The sequence below is a fragment of the Hemitrygon akajei genome, unplaced genomic scaffold, assembly GCF_048418815.1.
Source record: "Hemitrygon akajei unplaced genomic scaffold, sHemAka1.3 Scf000039, whole genome shotgun sequence".
Classification (NCBI taxonomy): Eukaryota; Metazoa; Chordata; class Chondrichthyes; order Myliobatiformes; family Dasyatidae; genus Hemitrygon; species Hemitrygon akajei.
The window spans coordinates 9,446,211-9,463,786 of record NW_027331925.1 but is presented as its reverse complement, the minus strand read 5'-3'; the positions used below and the strand labels follow the sequence as shown (position 1 = coordinate 9,463,786).

Here is a 17,576-nt window from a genome sequence, read left to right as displayed (position 1 = left end):
GGGGGAGCTGACATTCTGTGTGTGTTGCTATGGTCTCTCTCTGGTGTTTGCTGTCGCTTGGTGGTGGGGGGAGCTGACATTCTGAGTGTGTTGCTATGGTCACTCTCTGGTGTTTGCTGTCGCTTGGTGGTGGGGGGCGCTGACATTCTGTGCGTGTTGCTATGGTCTCTCTCTGGTGTTTCCTGTTGCTTGGTGGTGGGGGGCGCTGACATTCTGTGCGTGTTGCTATGGTCTCTCTCTGGTGTTTCCTGTTGCTTGGTGGTGGGGAGGAGCTGACATTCTGTGTGTGTTGCTATGGTCTCTCTCTGGTGTTTGCTGTCGCTTGGTGGTGGGGGGCGCTGACATTCTGTGCGTGTTGCTGTGGTCTCTCTCTGGTGTTTCCTGTTTCTTGGTGGTGGGGGGCGCTGACATTCTGTGTGTGTTGCTGTGGTCTCTCTCTGGTGTTTCCTGTTGCTTGGTGGTGGGGGGAGCTGACATTCTGTGTGTGTTGCTGTGGTCTCTCTCTGGTGTTTCCTGTTGCTTGGTGGTGGGGGGCGCTGACATTCTGTGCGTGTTGCTGTGGTCTCTCTCTGGTGTTTCCTGTTTCTTGGTGGTGGGGGGCGCTGACATTCTGTGTGTGTTGCTGTGGTCTCTCTCTGGTGTTTCCTGTCGCTTGGTGGTGGGGGGCGCTGACATTCTGTGCGTGTTGCTGTGGTCTCTCTCTGGTGTTTCCTGTTGCTTGGTGGTGGGGGGCGCTGACATTCTGTGTGTGTTGCTATGGTCTCTCTCTGGTGTTTCCTGTTGCTTGGTGGTGGGGGGGCGCTGACATTCTGTGTGTGTTGCTATGGTTTCTCTCTGGTGTTTCCTGTTGCTTGGTGGTGGGGGGAGCTGACATTCCGAGTGTGTTGCTATGGTCTCTCTCTGGTGTTTGCTGTCGCTTGGTGGTGGGGGGAGCTGACATTCTGTGTGTGTTGCTATGGTCTCTCTCTGGTGTTTGCTGTTGCTTGGTGGTGGGGAGGAGCTGACATTCTGTGTGTGTTGCTATGGTCTCTCTCTGGTGTTTGCTGTCGCTTGGTGGTGGGGGGCGCTGACGCTTTTTGCCGAAACGGGCGGTGGAGGAGAGGACAGTCTGACGCGTTGATGCTCGCTGCTGCTTGCGCGGGGGAGGGGGAGAGAGGAAGCTTTGTGGTTCTCATGTTTTTCTCTCGTTCATTCTATTAGGGTTCTGTTTTTCGCAGATGTCTGCGAGGACAAGTATTTCGAGTTATCCCACTGTATACACCCGGTGATAATAAACGGAAACATTTGAACAGCAGATGCAGAAAATGTGAAGGTAGTCACATTCCAAAGACGTGTCCTGCTAATGGAAATCCTGCAGTGATTATGGAAGCTGATACAGCGGTGTCTTTTAAGAGCCCACAATCTTTTGCCGACCATTTAACCCACTCTAGAAACTTCCAAGAAATTTCCAAACCGCATAGCCCACTATTTTTCTAAGCCTCATGTACCTATCTAAGAGTATCTTAAAGGACCCTATTGTACCTGCCTCTACCACTGTCGCTGGCAGTACATTCCACACCTCCACCACTGTGTGAAAATTTACCTTTGACATTCCCCATGAGCCTACTTCCAAGCACCTTAAAACTATGGCCCCTTGCGATAGCCATTTCAGCCCTGGGAAACAGCCTCTGGCTATCCATACGATCAATGCCTCTCATTGTCTTATACACGTCGATCAGGACACCTTTCATTATCTGTCGCTTTACGGAGAAAAGGCCAAGTTTACTAAACTTATTTTCTTCCGGCATGTTCTCCGATACAGGCAACATCCTTGTAAATCTCCTCTGCACTCTGTCTGTAGCATCCACGTTCTTCCTGCAGTGAGGTGACCAGAACTGAAAACAGTAATCCAAGTGGGTTCTTAGCAATGTCTATATAGATTTAATGTTACCTCACGGCCCTTGAATTCAATCCCATGGTTGATGAATGCCATCACACCAAATGCCTTCCTAGCAACATGTCAACCCGTGCTGTAGCTTTGAGTGTCCTGGGATGCAGACCCCAAGATCTCACTGATTCTCCACACTATTTTACCATTAATACTAAGTTTTGTCTGCAAATTTGACATACCAAAATGAACCATTGACATTTAACTGGGTTGAACTCCATTTGCTACTTCTCAACCTGGTTCTGTGTGCTACTGAGATCCCACTGTAACCTCTGACAACAATGAATGGGAATCAGGATTAAAATGTTTGGTGCTGTGAAGTTCTATTCATGACGGATGGTGTGACGCTGCTCGACAAAGTGCTTCATTAATCGATGACGTCACGCTCAGGATGGAGGGGCAACACCTTATATTCTGGTCTTGGTACCGTCCAACCTGATGAGCTGGACCATAGCACCAGTCTTGTTTTTGGAATCCAGAGCCCCAAGGGATGCTGTCTCTTCATCTGGATAATCGTCTTTTTAGAGCTCCTGAAAACCTGTTTTGAGTAACACCTGCCATCCCTTGGACAACGTTCCCAGCTGGTCTCCATCCCATTGTAACCTCGGACAACCCTCACTTTCACCACAGACCAATTTTGGTGTCATCCACACCCTTCCTAATAGTTCGACCTACATTCTCCTCCAAGTATTAACACACGTGACCAACACTAATTTACTGCAAGATGACAGGAAGAAGTGACAGTAGAGCTCAGCTCAAACAAGAAGACAAGTGAACCAAAGAACAGGAGAGTGGTGGTGGAGGGGAACTCGTTGGGTTTGATGTCCAGAGGGAAATGGAGTGCTCTGTGGCTTTCCTGGTGGGAGGGGGATGTGTATATGGGTGTGTATGGATGTGTATATGGACTGAATATCCACAGTGAAAATAAGATGATTGGGGCAAGGGAACTTGAATCATTGTAATGAGTTTGTGTGTGTTTTTTGGATTTCCAGCTTCTGCAGATTTATGCTTGTTTATGACCGGGAAATACCGTTTTGTCATGGATGGAGTGAATGTATTGAGAAAGTGGACTCCTGATCTACATTGTGTCTTACTGATGTAGAGGAGGCTGCACTGGGCATTCAGACACAGGAAATCAACCTGACAGACTCGCAGGTGAAGTGTTGCCTCACCTGGAAGGACGAATGGAGCTGAGGGAGGAAGAAAATGGGAGCGTGTAGTAGAGCTTCCCTCGTTTGCAAGGACACGTTCCAGGACGGAGATTAGTAGGAATGGAAAGCAGAATATTGAGGGTGGGAATGGGGAGGTAAAGATAGGAAAGTAGGAAGTGGTTTAGTCAAGACAACCGTACAAATCGGTAGGTTTATAAAAAATGTCAGCTTGATTGAATGTGTTTTGTGAGCCCTGCCACCTACCACGGTCGACCTTTCTCGGGTCAGCTGTCACCTGAATGCACCTGGGTGGATGGTGGAGAGTTTTATATAGAAAGTGGAAGGCGGGTGCGCAGAATGGTGATGGGTGTAGGGTTAGAAGAGTTTTCACAGATGGTGGGCACTGCAAGGATCGGAGGTGTGAACAGAAATGGGGAGTGGTGCAGGGGCTAGAAGGGCTTGCACAGAGGGCGAGGTGTAATGATTCTGCACCACTGTGGAAATATACTTCATTTGTAGTACCGAAAACCATTCCTGTCTGTAAGAAGCTGGAACCTGTGTTGTATCAGAGAGCTTTGCTAATAATGTTCATGCAACATGATGCTGATGGTACCTGAGAACTTGAGTGCAGACCCGCAGCTGTGTTACTGGAAGAATGTCAAATACACTGATTCAGCAGACAAACAGAATGCATCCTGTCCTTGAACTTGTGTCTAAAGGGGTGATAGTACTGTTTCTTTTTGACAAAGTTCTTACCAGTTCTTGGACAGTGTTATCCTTCCCTTGCTTCAAGCAAAGATAAACGCTCTTATGACTCATCAATTCTGATTAAATTATTGTTGGTTGTGAGACGGTTGTGAAAAGGTGTGTGAAACCACCTCCTACCCGGACACCCACTCTTACCTGCACCCACATCTTACTCCCCCCACTGCTTTTCCATCTCACCACTATATGACTAGTGATAGGAACCAGAAGACCCACTCCGTCCATTGAGACTTCACCATTCGATCATAGCTATTGGATTTACCTCTAAATTCCATACTGCTGCCCACACAAAATGCTGTGGGCAGGCAACATCTATAGGAAGAAACACAGTCGACGTTTCAGGCCGAGACACCTCATCAGGACTAACTGAAAGAAAAGGTAGTGAGAGATTTGAAAGTAGGAGGGGGAGGGGAAAATCCGAAATGATAGAAGTCAGGAGGGGGAGGGGCGAAGATAAGAGCTGGAAAGTTGATTGGCAAAAGGGATACAGAGGTGGAGAAGGGAAAGGATCATGGGACGGCAGGCCCAGGGAGAAAGGGGGAGGGGAGCACCGGAGGGAGATTGAGAGCAGGCAAGGAGTGATTGTGAGAGGGGCAGAGAGACAGAAAAAAAGGAGGGGGAGGGAATAAATAAACAAATAAGATGGGGTAAGAAGGGGAGGAGGGGCATTAACTTAAGTTAGAGAAATCAATGTTCATGCCATCAGGTTGGAGGCTACCCAGATGGAATATACGGTGTTGTTCCTCCAATCTGAGTGTGGCTTCATCTTGACAGTGGAGGAAGCCATGGATAGACATGTCGGAATGGGAATGGGACATGGAATTAAAATGTGTGGCCACTGGGAGATCCTGCTTTCTCTGGCGGACAGAATGTAGGTGTTCAGTGAAATGGTCTCCCAGTCTGCGACGGTTCACACCAATAAATAAAAGGCTGCACCGGGAGTAACGGACGCAGTATAGCACACTAGCTGGACTGTCTGGGGCCCTGAATGGTGGTGAGGGAGGAAGTGTAAGGGCAGGTGTAGCACTTGTTCCGCTTACAAGGATAAGTGCCAGGAGGGAGATCGGTGGGAAGGGATGGGGGGGGGGGTGGGATGAATGGACAAGGGAGTCGCGTAGGGAGCGATCCCTGTGGAAAGCATAAAGGGGAGTAGGGAAAGATGTGCTTGGTAGTGGGATCCCGTTGGAGATTTCCCTCCTGGCACTTATCCTTGTAATGGTCTCGGCCCGAAACGTCGACTGTGCTTCTTCCTATAGATGCTGCCTGGCCTGCTGTGTTCCACCAGCATTTTGAGTGTGTTGCTTGAATTTCCAGCATCTGCAGATTTCCTCGTGTTTGCATCCATACTGCTGCCTTCCACCCGTCACCTTTGACACGCTTATTAATCAACAACCCACACTTACTTACTTAAAGCCCGTTACGCCGCTGGTGTTTAGGGCAACGAAGAGGTTCACCAGGATGTTGTCTGGATTAGAGGCTTGAGCTGTGTAAAGAGAGTTCAGACAAACTTGGGCTGTTTTCTCTGGAGTGGAGAAGGATTAGTGTGACCTGATAGAACTTGATAAGTTTATGAAAGATTTCGATAGTCTAGATAGCTGCCATTTTTAACCTTCCGGATCACATTGTCTAATACCAGACAGCATGCATTTAGAGCAATGGTTCCCAATGTGGGGCATACGCCCCACAGGGGGGTAATTTGATTTTTAAGGGGGGCAATTCGAGAATGAGTTATTAACAGTGAATTTTTTCTAGTAAGTCTGTGTGAGTATGAGTGTGTGCGAGTTAATACATATGTGTATATACAGTATGCATACATAAAAATATTTGTGTGTATGTACATGTGTAATTGCGTATGTACTGTATATATAGTGTATCACCATCATTACAACCATCGAATGAACAAGTCCAAACGCGTAAGAAACTCGTACGAGGTCGCGCCAATGCTGCTTTTTGCAGGAGCTTTCGGTTCTTGGTGGTGTGAAGGTGTGTACATTGCATCATCTCTTTTAAACGGTGTATCTGTCTTTGTATGCTGTAGAAACGAATCGGCATTGTTTTATTTATTTATTATTATTATTATTATTTTAATATCACTTAATGTTCTTTTTTTTTACAATTTACAGTCCTTTGGTTCTTTTATTTTTCTCTTTCATGAATGCCATGTTCTTTGGAAGCTTGTTTAAACCAAGTTAATGGTCTTTTGGGCTTCCTCCAGGTGAATAGGAGTTAACTTTTTGAATAATAAGAATTATATATCATCTCAGGGGGCATCAGGATTTTAGAGGTGATTAAGTGGGGCATGGCCAAAAAAAGGTTGGGAATCACTGGTTTGGAGAGATGAGGGAGCTGTGGAATTCATTGCCACAGATGGCTCAGACACGAAGTCATCGGGTTTATTTAAACCAGAGGTCGATCAGTGCTTGATTAGTAAAGTCGTCAAAGGTTATGGGGAGAGGCAGGAGAATGGGGTTGAGAAGGAAAATAAAAGACACTGGGACAGGCACAGAAAGAGGAAACTCTAGAGTGAGCCATGTCAACCACAGACAGATCGGACAGAGTTCGATGGGTTTTTTTTGGGCACGGAGTAGTGGGGCTGAACACCGGTTCATTTCCCACTCTCGGACCTTCACTGAGACCATTTCTCATCAGTACATGTTTTACAAACAATACATTTCAAAGTTCAAGTTCAACGTAAATTTATTACCGAAGTTTGTTAACCAGATGCTATCAAGCAAATCCTTTTCTTCTTGACAGGGCAACTCAATGCTCACCCCAAGCCTGGGGTAGGGAATGGGACAATTTCCAGAGGGAGGGGGGAATGGGTGAGTCTGGGAGCTTATGAAGGAGCTCTAACTCTGTCTTCCTCATTCCCATTTTCCCTTCTTGTTCCCTCCCTCACACTCCACTGCATGTGTTTGTGTGTGAGAGAGACCTGTCTGCCCACTTCACCCTCCAACAACAATGTCCCCTCTCCCCCAGTGCACAGATACTCCTGTGCACAAAGCAATCCTCATGGGCTCAAATGATCCAAAAATGTTATGCACTCTCTCTGCGCCAACTTCTTAGCCACATGTGCAACAGTTCATCCTTCCTATTCTTGGCACATGGCACAGATGACAGTCCTGAGATCGCGGCCCTGGATAAGCTGCCCTTTAACTTATCACCTCAATCCCTGCACTCTCCTTGTAGAACCACGTTACTGTACCAGCCCGTATCATTGTCACCCCCATGGACCACGACCTTTACTGTTTACCCTCCTTAGGACTGCTGAGCACTCAACCCGAGATGTCCCAGACCCTCGCACGCAGGAGTCAACATACCCTCCTTGAATCTCATTCTCACCAACAGAACATCCAGTCAGTTCCCTGAGCTGCTGAATCACCTCTGACCACAGCTCACCTCGTCTCCTCCCTTCCCTTCTCAGTCTCAGAGCCAGACTAAGTGCCAGAGACCCTGTTGCTGAATCACCTCTGACCACAGCTCACCTCGTCTCCTCCCTTCCCTTCTCAGTCTCAGAGCCAGACTAAGTGCCAGAGACCCTGTTGCTGAATCACCTCTGACCACAGCTCACCTCATCTCCACCCTTCCCTTCTCAGTCTCAGTGCCAGAGACCCTGTTGCTGAATCACCTCTGACCACAGCTCACCTCGTCTCCTCCCTTCCCTTCTCAGTCTCAGAGCCAGACTAAGTGCCAGAGACCCTGTTGCTGAATCACCTCTGACCACAGCTCACCTCGTCTCCTCCCTTCCCTTCTCAGTCTCAGAGCCAGACTAAGTGCCAGAGACCCTGTTGCTGAATCACCTCTGACCACAGCTCACCTCGTCTCCTCCCTTCCCTTCTCAGTCTCAGAGCCAGACTAAGTGCCAGAGACCCTGTTGCTGAATCACCTCTGACCACAGCTCACCTCATCTCCACCCTTCCCTTCTCAGTCTCAGTGCCAGAGACCCTGTTGCTGAATCACCTCTGACCACAGCTCACCTCGTCTCCTCCCTTCCCTTCTCAGTCTCGGAGCCAGACTAAGTGCCAGAGACCCTGTTGCTGAATCACCTCTGACCACAGCTCACCTCGTCTCCTCCCTTCCCTTCTCAGTCTGAGCCAGACTAAGTGCCAGAGACCCTGTTGCTGAATCACCTCTGACCACAGCTCACCTCATCTCCTCCCTTCCCTTCTCAGTCTCAGAGCCAGACTGTGCCAGAGACCCTGTTGCTGAATCACCTCTGACCACAGCTCACCTCGTCTCCTCCCTTCCCTTCTCAGTCTCAGTGCCAGAGACCCTGTTGCTGAATCACCTCTGACCACAGCTCACCTCGTCTCCTCCCTTCCCTTCTCAGTCTCAGAGCCAGACTAAGTGCCAGAGACCCTGTTGCTGAATCACCTCTGACCACAGCTCACCTCGTCTCCTCCCTTCCCTTCTCAGTCTCAGAGCCAGACTAAGTGTCAGAGACCCTGTTGCTGAATCACCTCTGACCACAGCTCACCTCGTCTCCTCCCTTCCCTTCTCAGTCTCGGAGCCAGACTAAGTGCCAGAGACCCTGTTGCTGAATCACCTCTGACCACAGCTCACCTCTTCTCCTCCCTTCCCTTCTCAGTCTCAGAGCCAGACTAAGTGCCAGAGACCCTGTTGCTGAATCACCTCTGATCACAGCTCACCTCGTCTCCTCCCTTCCCTTCTCAGTCTCAGAGCCAGACTAAGTGCCAGAGACCCTGTTGCTGTGACTTTCCTTTGCCAGGTCATCCCACCATCCCCGACTGTACCTAAAGTGATACCTGTTGTTTCGGGGGATGGAACTGCACTGACTCTTTCTCCCTTACTCCTTTCTGACTGTCACTCAGTTTCCTGTGCCGTGCATCTACCTCTCTACATGTCCTGCCTATCACCACTCCAGCCTCTCGGATGATCTGGAGTTCATCAGGTTCCAGGTCCAACTCAATGCGGATTGTTTGGACCCGCAGCTGGATGCCCTTCTCACAGGTGTAGTTATCAAGGACACAGGATGGTCCCAGCCTTCCCACATCCCGCAAGAGGCGCTTTCCACTATCCTGCCTGGCATCTCGACTGTTCTAACTGAGCAAATGTAAAGAAGGGGGCACATAAAATTATACCTCTGGCATAATTTTGCATTCTCTGATTGAAGGTTCTCCTCATTGAAACCTCAAAGAGATAAAGTCTCAATGTCTCCACTCCAATGATGACCGCTCCACCTGCTCCTACCTGACTAAGTTTCTCTTGATAATCAACCCTGAATGCTGATTGGCCACTGCCGAAAGCTCAAAAATAACCTGCTCTGAACCACTGCCGTTAATGGATTGGTGGACCTAAGTGAATTACGTTCTCTCAAACTTCTGATCTCTCCGATTAGCAATGGGTCAAAGCTCAGTAGAGTGCCACAGGATGAATGACTGACTGAAACCCATCCCACAGTCTGAGCAGGTGACCACTCTCCCCACAGTGTGAACCCACCACTGTCTCTGCAGTGTGGATCAGTGTGTGAATGCCTTCCCACAGTCTGAGCAGGTGACCACACTCCCCACAGTGTGAACCCATCACTGTCTCTGCAGTGTGGATCAGTGTGTGAATGCCTTCCCACAGTCTGAGCAGGTGACCACTCTCCCCACAGTGTGAACCCACCGCCGTCTCTGCAGTGTGGATCAGTGTGTGAATCCCTTCCCACAGTCTGAGCAGGTGACCACCCTCCCCACAGTGTGAACCCACCACTGTCTCTGCAGTGTGGATCAGTGTGTGAATGCCTTCCCACAGTCTGAGCAGGTGACCACCCTCCCCACAGTGTGAACCCACCACTGTCTCTGCAGTGTGGATCAGTGTGTGAATACCTTCCCACAGTCTGAGCAGGTGACCATCCTCCCCACAGTGTGAACCCACCACTGTCTCTGCAGTGTGGATCAGTGTGTGAATGACGTCCCACAGTCTGAGCAGGTGACCACCCTCCCCACAGTGTGAACCCACCACTGTCTCTGCAGTGTGGATCAGTGTGTGAATGCCTTCCCACAGTCTGAGCAGGTGACCACCCTCCCCACAGTGTGAACCCACCACTGTCTCTGCAGTGTGGATCAGTGTGTGAATGCCATCCCACAGTCTGAGCAGGTGACCACCCTCCCCACACTGTGAACCCACCACCGTCTCTGCAGTGTGGATCAGTGTGTGAATGCCTTCCCACAGTCTGAGCAGGTGACCACCCTCCCCACAGTGTGAACCCACCACTGTCTCTGCAGTGTGGATCAGTGTGTGAATGCCTTCCCACAGTCTGAGCAGGTGACCACCCTCCCCACAGTGTGAACCCACCACCGTCTCTGCAGTGTGGATCAGTGTGTGAATCCCTTCCCACAGTCTGAGCAGGTGACCACCCTCCCCACAGTGTGAACCCACCACTGTCTCTGCAGTGTGGATCAGTGTGTGAATGCCTTCCCACAGTCTGAGCAGGTGACCACCCTCCCCACAGTGTGAACCCACCACTGTCTCTGCAGTGTGGATCAGTGTGTGAATACCTTCCCACAGTCTGAGCAGGTGACCATCCTCCCCACAGTGTGAACCCACCACTGTCTCTGCAGTGTGGATCAGTGTGTGAATGACGTCCCACAGTCTGAGCAGGTGACCACCCTCCCCACAGTGTGAACCCACCACTGTCTCTGCAGTGTGGATCAGTGTGTGAATGCCTTCCCACAGTCTGAGCAGGTGACCACCCTCCCCACAGTGTGAACCCACCACTGTCTCTGCAGTGTGGATCAGTGTGTGAATGCCATCCCACAGTCTGAGCAGGTGACCACCCTCCCCACACTGTGAACCCACCACCGTCTCTGCAGTGTGGATCAGTGTGTGAATGCCTTCCCACAGTCTGAGCAGGTGACCACCCTCCCCACAGTGTGAACCCACCACTGTCTCTGCAGTGTGGATCAGTGTGTGAATGCCTTCCCACAGTCTGAGCAGGTGACCACCCTCCCCACAGTGTGAACCCACCACCGTCTCTGCAGTGTGGATCAGTGTGTGAATGCCTTCCCACAGTCTGAGCAGGTGACCACCCTCACCACAGTGTGAACCCACCACTGTCTCTGCAGTGTGGATCAGTGTGTGAATGCCTTCCCACAGTCAGAGCAGGTGACCACCCTCCCCACAGTGTGAACCCACCACTGTCTCTGCAGTGTGGATCAGTGTGTGAATGCTTGCGCACAGTCTGAGCAGGTCAACATCCTCTCACTGCCGAAAACAGTCTGGTGTGTCGGTCGGTGAGATGAATGTGTGAATTCATTCCCGCAGTCAGAACAGATGAAGGGCTTCTACACAGTGTGAGCTTGCTGATGTTCATTCAGTTGAGGTGACTGAGTGAATTCCTTCCCACCATCTGAGCAAGTGAACAGCCTCTCCCCACTGTGAATTCGGTAATGCTTCACAAGGGTGCTTGACTGAGTGAATCTCTTCCCACATTCAGAGCAGCTGAATGGTTTTGCCCCAATGAGGGCTAACTGATGTGATTTCAGTTCAGTGACCGAGTGAATTCTTCCCACAATCTAAGAAAGCAAAAGGCCTCTCCCCAGTGTAAACCTGATGATGTATTTTCAAGGTAGATGACTGTGCAAATTCCTTCCCACAGACTGAGCAGGTGTATGGTTTGTCCCCGGCGTGAACTCGCTGATGCACATTAAGGACAGATAACCGTGTAAATTCGTTCCCACAGTCTGAGCAGGTGAACGGTTTCACCCCAGTGTGAACAAACTGATGTTCCTTCAGTTGAGATGACTCAGTGAATCCCTTCCCACAGTCAGAGCAGGTGAATGGCCTCTCCCCAGTGTGAACTTGGCAGTGGTTCACAAGGTTAGATGACCAAGTGAATCGCTTCCCACATTCAGAGAATATGAATGGCTTCTCCCCAGTGTGAATTCGGTTGTGTTTAACAAGGGTGTCTGACTTAGTGAATCCCTTCCCATATTCAGAGCAGCTGAATGGCTTCTCCCCAGTGTGAATTGGCTGATGTAGCTTCATTTGAAATGACTGCATAAATCCTTTCCCACAGAGCATGTAATCGGCCTCTCCCCACTGAGAACTTGGCAGTGCTTCACAAGGTGGGATGACTGAGTGAATCCCTTCCCACATTCAGAGCATGTGAATGGCCACTCCCCAGTGTGAACTCTCTGATGCATCTTCAGTTGCGATGATCAAGTGAATCCCTTCCCACATTCACAGCAGGTGAATGGCCACTCCCCAGTGTGAATTATCCGATGTTTCTTCAGTTCAGTTGACTGAGTGAATCCCTTCCCACATTCGGAGCATTTGAATGGCCTCTCAACAGTGTGAATTCTGGAGTGTGTCACAAGGGTGGATGATTGAGTGAATCCCTTCCCACATTCAGAGCATGTGAATGGCCTGTCCTTGGTGTGAACTAACTGGTGTGTCAATAGGGAAGATGACTGGGTGAATCCCTTCCCACACTCTGAGCAGGTGAATGGCCTCTCCCCGGTGTGAATTTGCTGATGTATCTGCAGTGTGGATGAGTGAATGAATCCCTTCCCACATTCTGAGCAGTACAATGGCATAGTCTCAGTGTGAACTCGCTGATGTTCATACAGTTGAGATGATTAAGTTAATCCTTTCCCACATTCATAGCAACTGAACGGCTTCTCCCCAGTGTTAACTCGCAGATGTCACTGGGCATGGTTGAGTGTGTCCGAGCAGGTTAATGTCCTCTCACTGGTGAATTTTCAGAAATATCGTTAGCATTGATAACAGAATTAATTGCTTCCTGCAGTCAGAACAGGTGGAGCGTCTCATGATGGTGTGAACTTGCTGATGTATCTTCAGGCTGGATGACTAAATAGTTCCCCTTTCACACACAGAAAAGGTGAATTGTCTTTCTCCATTGTGAACTGACTGGTGTGTCTGTGGTTCAGCTTTGAGTGAATCCCTTCCCACACTGAGAGAAGGAGAATATCTTGCTCCAAACAATTGTCTGGCAATTCAGAAAGGTATTGAATCCCTTGTACAATCAATGCAGTTGAAGAACCGATCTCTAGTGAATAAATGCTGGTGTGTTCTCAGCACTCTGGTTCCAGTAGATAACACTGAGATACAGCAGGAAACATCATTTCAGACACAGAATACATTACCAGCTGGGATGAGATACTTCTTCACCTCCAATTATCGAGAACAGATGTGTTGGTGTTTCAAGGAAAATACTTGCTCACTCCTTAAATATCCAGACAGAGACAGCAAAACTGACATGCTGTTGTGTTTGAGATTCCCGTACACAAGTGTTCTGCCATTTCAAACCTGGAAAAAATATTTGTGAAAGACATCAATGGGTGAAGGAGAATATTTGAGGTGAGATTTTACCCTGAGGTGAGAACATAAGAACATGAGAAGTAGGAGCAGGAGTCGGCAACTAGCCCGTTGAGCCTGCTCCGCCATTTAATAAGATCATGGCTGATCTGGCCATGGACTCATCTCCACCCACCTGCCTTTTCCCCATAACCTTTAATTCCCCTACTATGTAAAAATCTATCCAGCCTTGTCTTAAATACATTTACTGAGGTAAATGTATTTTACATTTACACTGGGCAGAGAAATCTACAGATTCACCACCCTCTGGGAAAATCAGTTCCTCCTCATCTCCATCCCAAAAGCCCCAAATCTTGAGGTGATATTCTCTAGTTCTAGTCTCACCTACCAGAGAAAACAACTTTCCTGCCTCTATCTCAGCTATCCCTTTCATAATTTTACATGTTTCTATAAGATCTCTTCTCAATGTGAGCTCTGGCATCACAATTTTACCAAGTTCAACACAGGTTGGAGGTACTCAAGTTGAGATATACCCCAGGATACTGTGGGAAGTGAGGGGCATTGCTGAGCCCCTGGCGATGATCTTTGCACCATCTATAGCTTGGAAGTTGGTACAAGGTGGGATGTCAGAGGTACGTTTTTCACATAGAGGGTGGTAGGTGTATGGAATGCACTGCCAGTGACGATGGTAGAGGCAGATACAATAGTCTTTTAAGAGACCCTTAGATATGTAAATGGTGCTCAGGAAAATCAAGGGCTGTGCAGTCGGGAGATCCGAGGCAGCTCTGTAGAACAGATTACGTGTTTGGCACAACACTGTAGGCCGAAGGGACTGTAATGTATTGTAGATTTCTATGTTTATATATGAACTCCTCATCCTCTGACAATGCCACCAAATTCTCTGACTGTATTCCTGTCTGTATGAGAACAGGCTATTTCTGTCTTCACTCAACGTGTGACTGGGCTTAATTTATTCCCGTCTTTTGGTAATATTTCAAGTTCTGGCTATGTTCCACAACACTACAAGGCGCACTTGTTACTACAAGTATGATCCTGGAAATTTTCTAATTACTCTGATTCCCTTCCCACAGCTGAACCCATCAATGGCAATGCCAATGAATATGAAGGGGAGGGCACTGGTTATTCTCATTGGAGGGCGGCACTCTTGTGATGTGAAAGCCACAAGTCATTTGCCATTGAGGACAAAACTGTTTCATATCGTTAATTTACCCAGAGACAACTAAAGCTGTCATAAGGTTTTTTTTTTTGATATTGTTACTGACTGGAGGGTAGACTCTTCATCCGATATTAACTAGGAACTATATTTTTGTTCCGAGTTCCTAATTCTCGGATTTACATAGCTGGAACTCGGCAGTGTTTGGGAGATACGTCCCGTTCCCGTTTTCTTCCACTACACAGGGACAATGCCGGGAGTATCATCTATGGCTACCTCTTCACCCAGAAGTTCCCACGGAGGAGAAACCGAACTATCCGCGATCCAAGAATCTAGCGATGCGCATGCACCGCGGAAAAGGCGGCTGAGCCCTCGCACATGAGCTAAAAGCTCTCTCAGGCCCGGGTACGGATCGTGGGGCTGAGAGAGAGTGAAAGGATAACGATTGTCCGGGTGCATCTCCAATGTCGGAGCTCAAAGCAATCTCAAAGCAATCTTCAGTCGCGGTTCAAACGCCGGTGATTAAAGTCCCGCCCGGAACCCAGTTCCTACCTGCGGCCGATCCTGCTGAGCGTCACGTCCACTGAGCGCATGCGCGATATTTGGGACCGGGGAGGGGGCAATATCCAAGCCTGCGCATTTGTTTAACCCTTACATACTATTCATATGCTATACCTTCGCAGTATGGTCCGGGTCAATTTTGACCCGCCCCAAGAATCCCCTCATAGTAAGTGTCTGTACCAAATTTTGAACCACAAGTCTACAGTATTTAGAATGTATAAATAGCCTATCTCACAGAAATAAATGGATGATTAATCTTTAATTAATGTTTCAGAGATCTAAAATCTATTTCAATAGATGCGGGTTAAATTTGACCCGGAACAGCCTCAATGTACAAAAATTTCTAGCACCTGTAGAAAAGTATAACATTTTTAAATATTTTCATTTTTGCCATCTTGGGTCACTTTAGGAAAAGTCATCACATTTCGGCTAAAAATGGCGTTTAGGGTGTCAAATGTCAAAACGGGTCAAAAGGGGTAAAAGGGAGAAAATCTCAGTTGCGGAAATCCGAAGCAGCACACACAAAATGCTGCAGGAAAATCAGAGGGTCCGGCAGCAACTGTCGAGAGCGGTGAACAGTCGGCGTTTCAGACCAAGACCGTCCTTCAGGACTGGAAAGGAAGGGAGGGAGCAAGATCTTTGTGGGGGGGGGGGGGGAATGTGGGGGGAGAGGTGATAAGTGAAACCAAGTGGGTGACGGAGAGCTGGGAAGTTGATTGGTGAGAGAGATAAAGGGCTGGAGGATGATGATGATAATAATAACAACAACAATAATAATAATAATAATAATAATAATAATAATAATAATAATAATAATAATAATAATAATAATAATAATAATAACAACAACTACTTTATTGATCACGAATGGGGAATTCATTCGCAGCAATATTGAAAAATACACTTAGCAGTGTGCAGACTTTAAGAAAAAATAAAATACAGAATAATAATCCCCTACACAATCCCCTTCCTCCTAAAATATCAATCACCATTTCCCTGGTTTCGGCCACATTCAGGAGCAGGCGATTCCTCCCACACTATTCCACAATCCTGTCCACCAGTCCTCTGTACTCCAACTCCTGCCCATCTCTGATGCACCCAACTACCGCAGAGTCATCAGAGAACTTCTGCAAGTGGCCAGACTCAGAGTGGTACTGAAAGTCTGAGATGTACAGTGTGAACAGAAACGGAGTCAGGACAGTCCCTGGTGGGACTTCAGGGTCACTCACCAACACATCGGGCAGAAAAATACCCAGCAGTTCAAACAGGGGTCTGTCTGTCAGGAAGGCAGTACTCCAGCAGATAGTGCATTTGTCTTTTTTTTTAAGTGCAGTCGTGAACAATAGCTGGATCAGAAATGCTGATCAAGTCAATTAGTTCCCAAAGGGAACTCTGATAGGCCAATCAGATGGTTCACTGCTGCTCGGCGATTGAACATAAAAAAAAAAATCATATGTACAATTAAGAAACATTAAAAAATAGTAAAAATACTGGAGTCATGATGACCATGATGAAGTCTGCTGGACAGAGATATTTATACACATGCTGTCCTTCATAATTCAAAGAGATTGAAGGATAAGGTTGCAGGCTGACAAAACGTGGAAGGAGCACTTGGAACTAAAAACTACTCAATCCCTGCCGGGAACCTGATCTTTCCGCACTGTTCTCCGGCAGTTTCAGGACTGAGTCCAGCCGAAACATAACTCACAAGTGCTCTTGAAAGTCAAGTATTAACCCCTACCTACCAACAACCAAGCATTGGCATCCTGGCCCCTTTCATGATAGCTTATGAAGAAGCATGTGACTCCCCTCCCAGAGATGATACGTGTTTGTGCACTCGACTCTTGAAGGCTTGGACCCCATCGTCTCAGATGTTTCCAACCACACCATCTGGAAGCCTGTTCCAAATTCTGATAGCACAGTAAAGGAAGCTTCTATCTGGTGTGTAGGCTCTCGCATCAGGCATAGACACACCGTGAGCAGCACAGATAAACTTGATCGTGTGGTGTGCTCGCTGCAACAGGTAGATGATGACATCATTCACATCTCATGAGGTTGGTAGGCAAACTGTAGAGGATTCAAAGTAAGTCAGGACCAGCCTCTCCATCACCTTCATCACATGAGATGTGAGGGCAAGTGTTCTGTAGTAATTGAGTCCAGATGGAGTCGCATAATAGGGTAAAGGAACCAGGCCGGAAGTCGCACACAGCACCGGCATCTTTCCATTACTCGGTCTGAGATTGTAAAGGTGCGACAAAATACCAGAGAGCAGTCTCACACAGGCCCTCTGTACCCTGGGGCTGATACCGCCCAGGTCGGGAGATGTGATCTCTCCGGCTGTCTCCTACCCTGATCTGCAGTCACTGTCAGACGGGTCAGCAGATGTAGTCTCTCCGGCTGACTCCTATCCTGACCTGCAGTCACTGTCAGACGGGTCAGCAGATGTAGTCTCTCCGGCTGTCTCCTACCCTGACCTGCAGTCACTGTCTGACGGGTAAGCAAATGTAGTCTCTCCGGCTGTCTTCTACCCTGACCAGTCACTGTCAGACGGGTCAGCAGATGTAGTCTCTCCGGCTGTCTCCTACCCTGACCTGCAGTCACTGTCAGATGGGTCAGCAGAAGTAGTCTCTCCGGCTGTCTCCTACCCTGACAAGTCACTGTCAGACGGGTCTGCAGATGTAGTCTCTCCAGCTGTCTTCTTCCCTGACCTGCG

General features: G+C 48.4%; 1 pseudogene; it reads right to left on the bottom strand.

Moving 5' to 3' along the window:
• Positions 1-11,334: 11,334 nt before the first annotated feature.
• On the bottom strand, positions 11,335-12,386 carry LOC140720271 (uncharacterized; annotated as a pseudogene).
• Between the last annotated feature and the right edge of the window lie 5,190 nt (positions 12,387-17,576).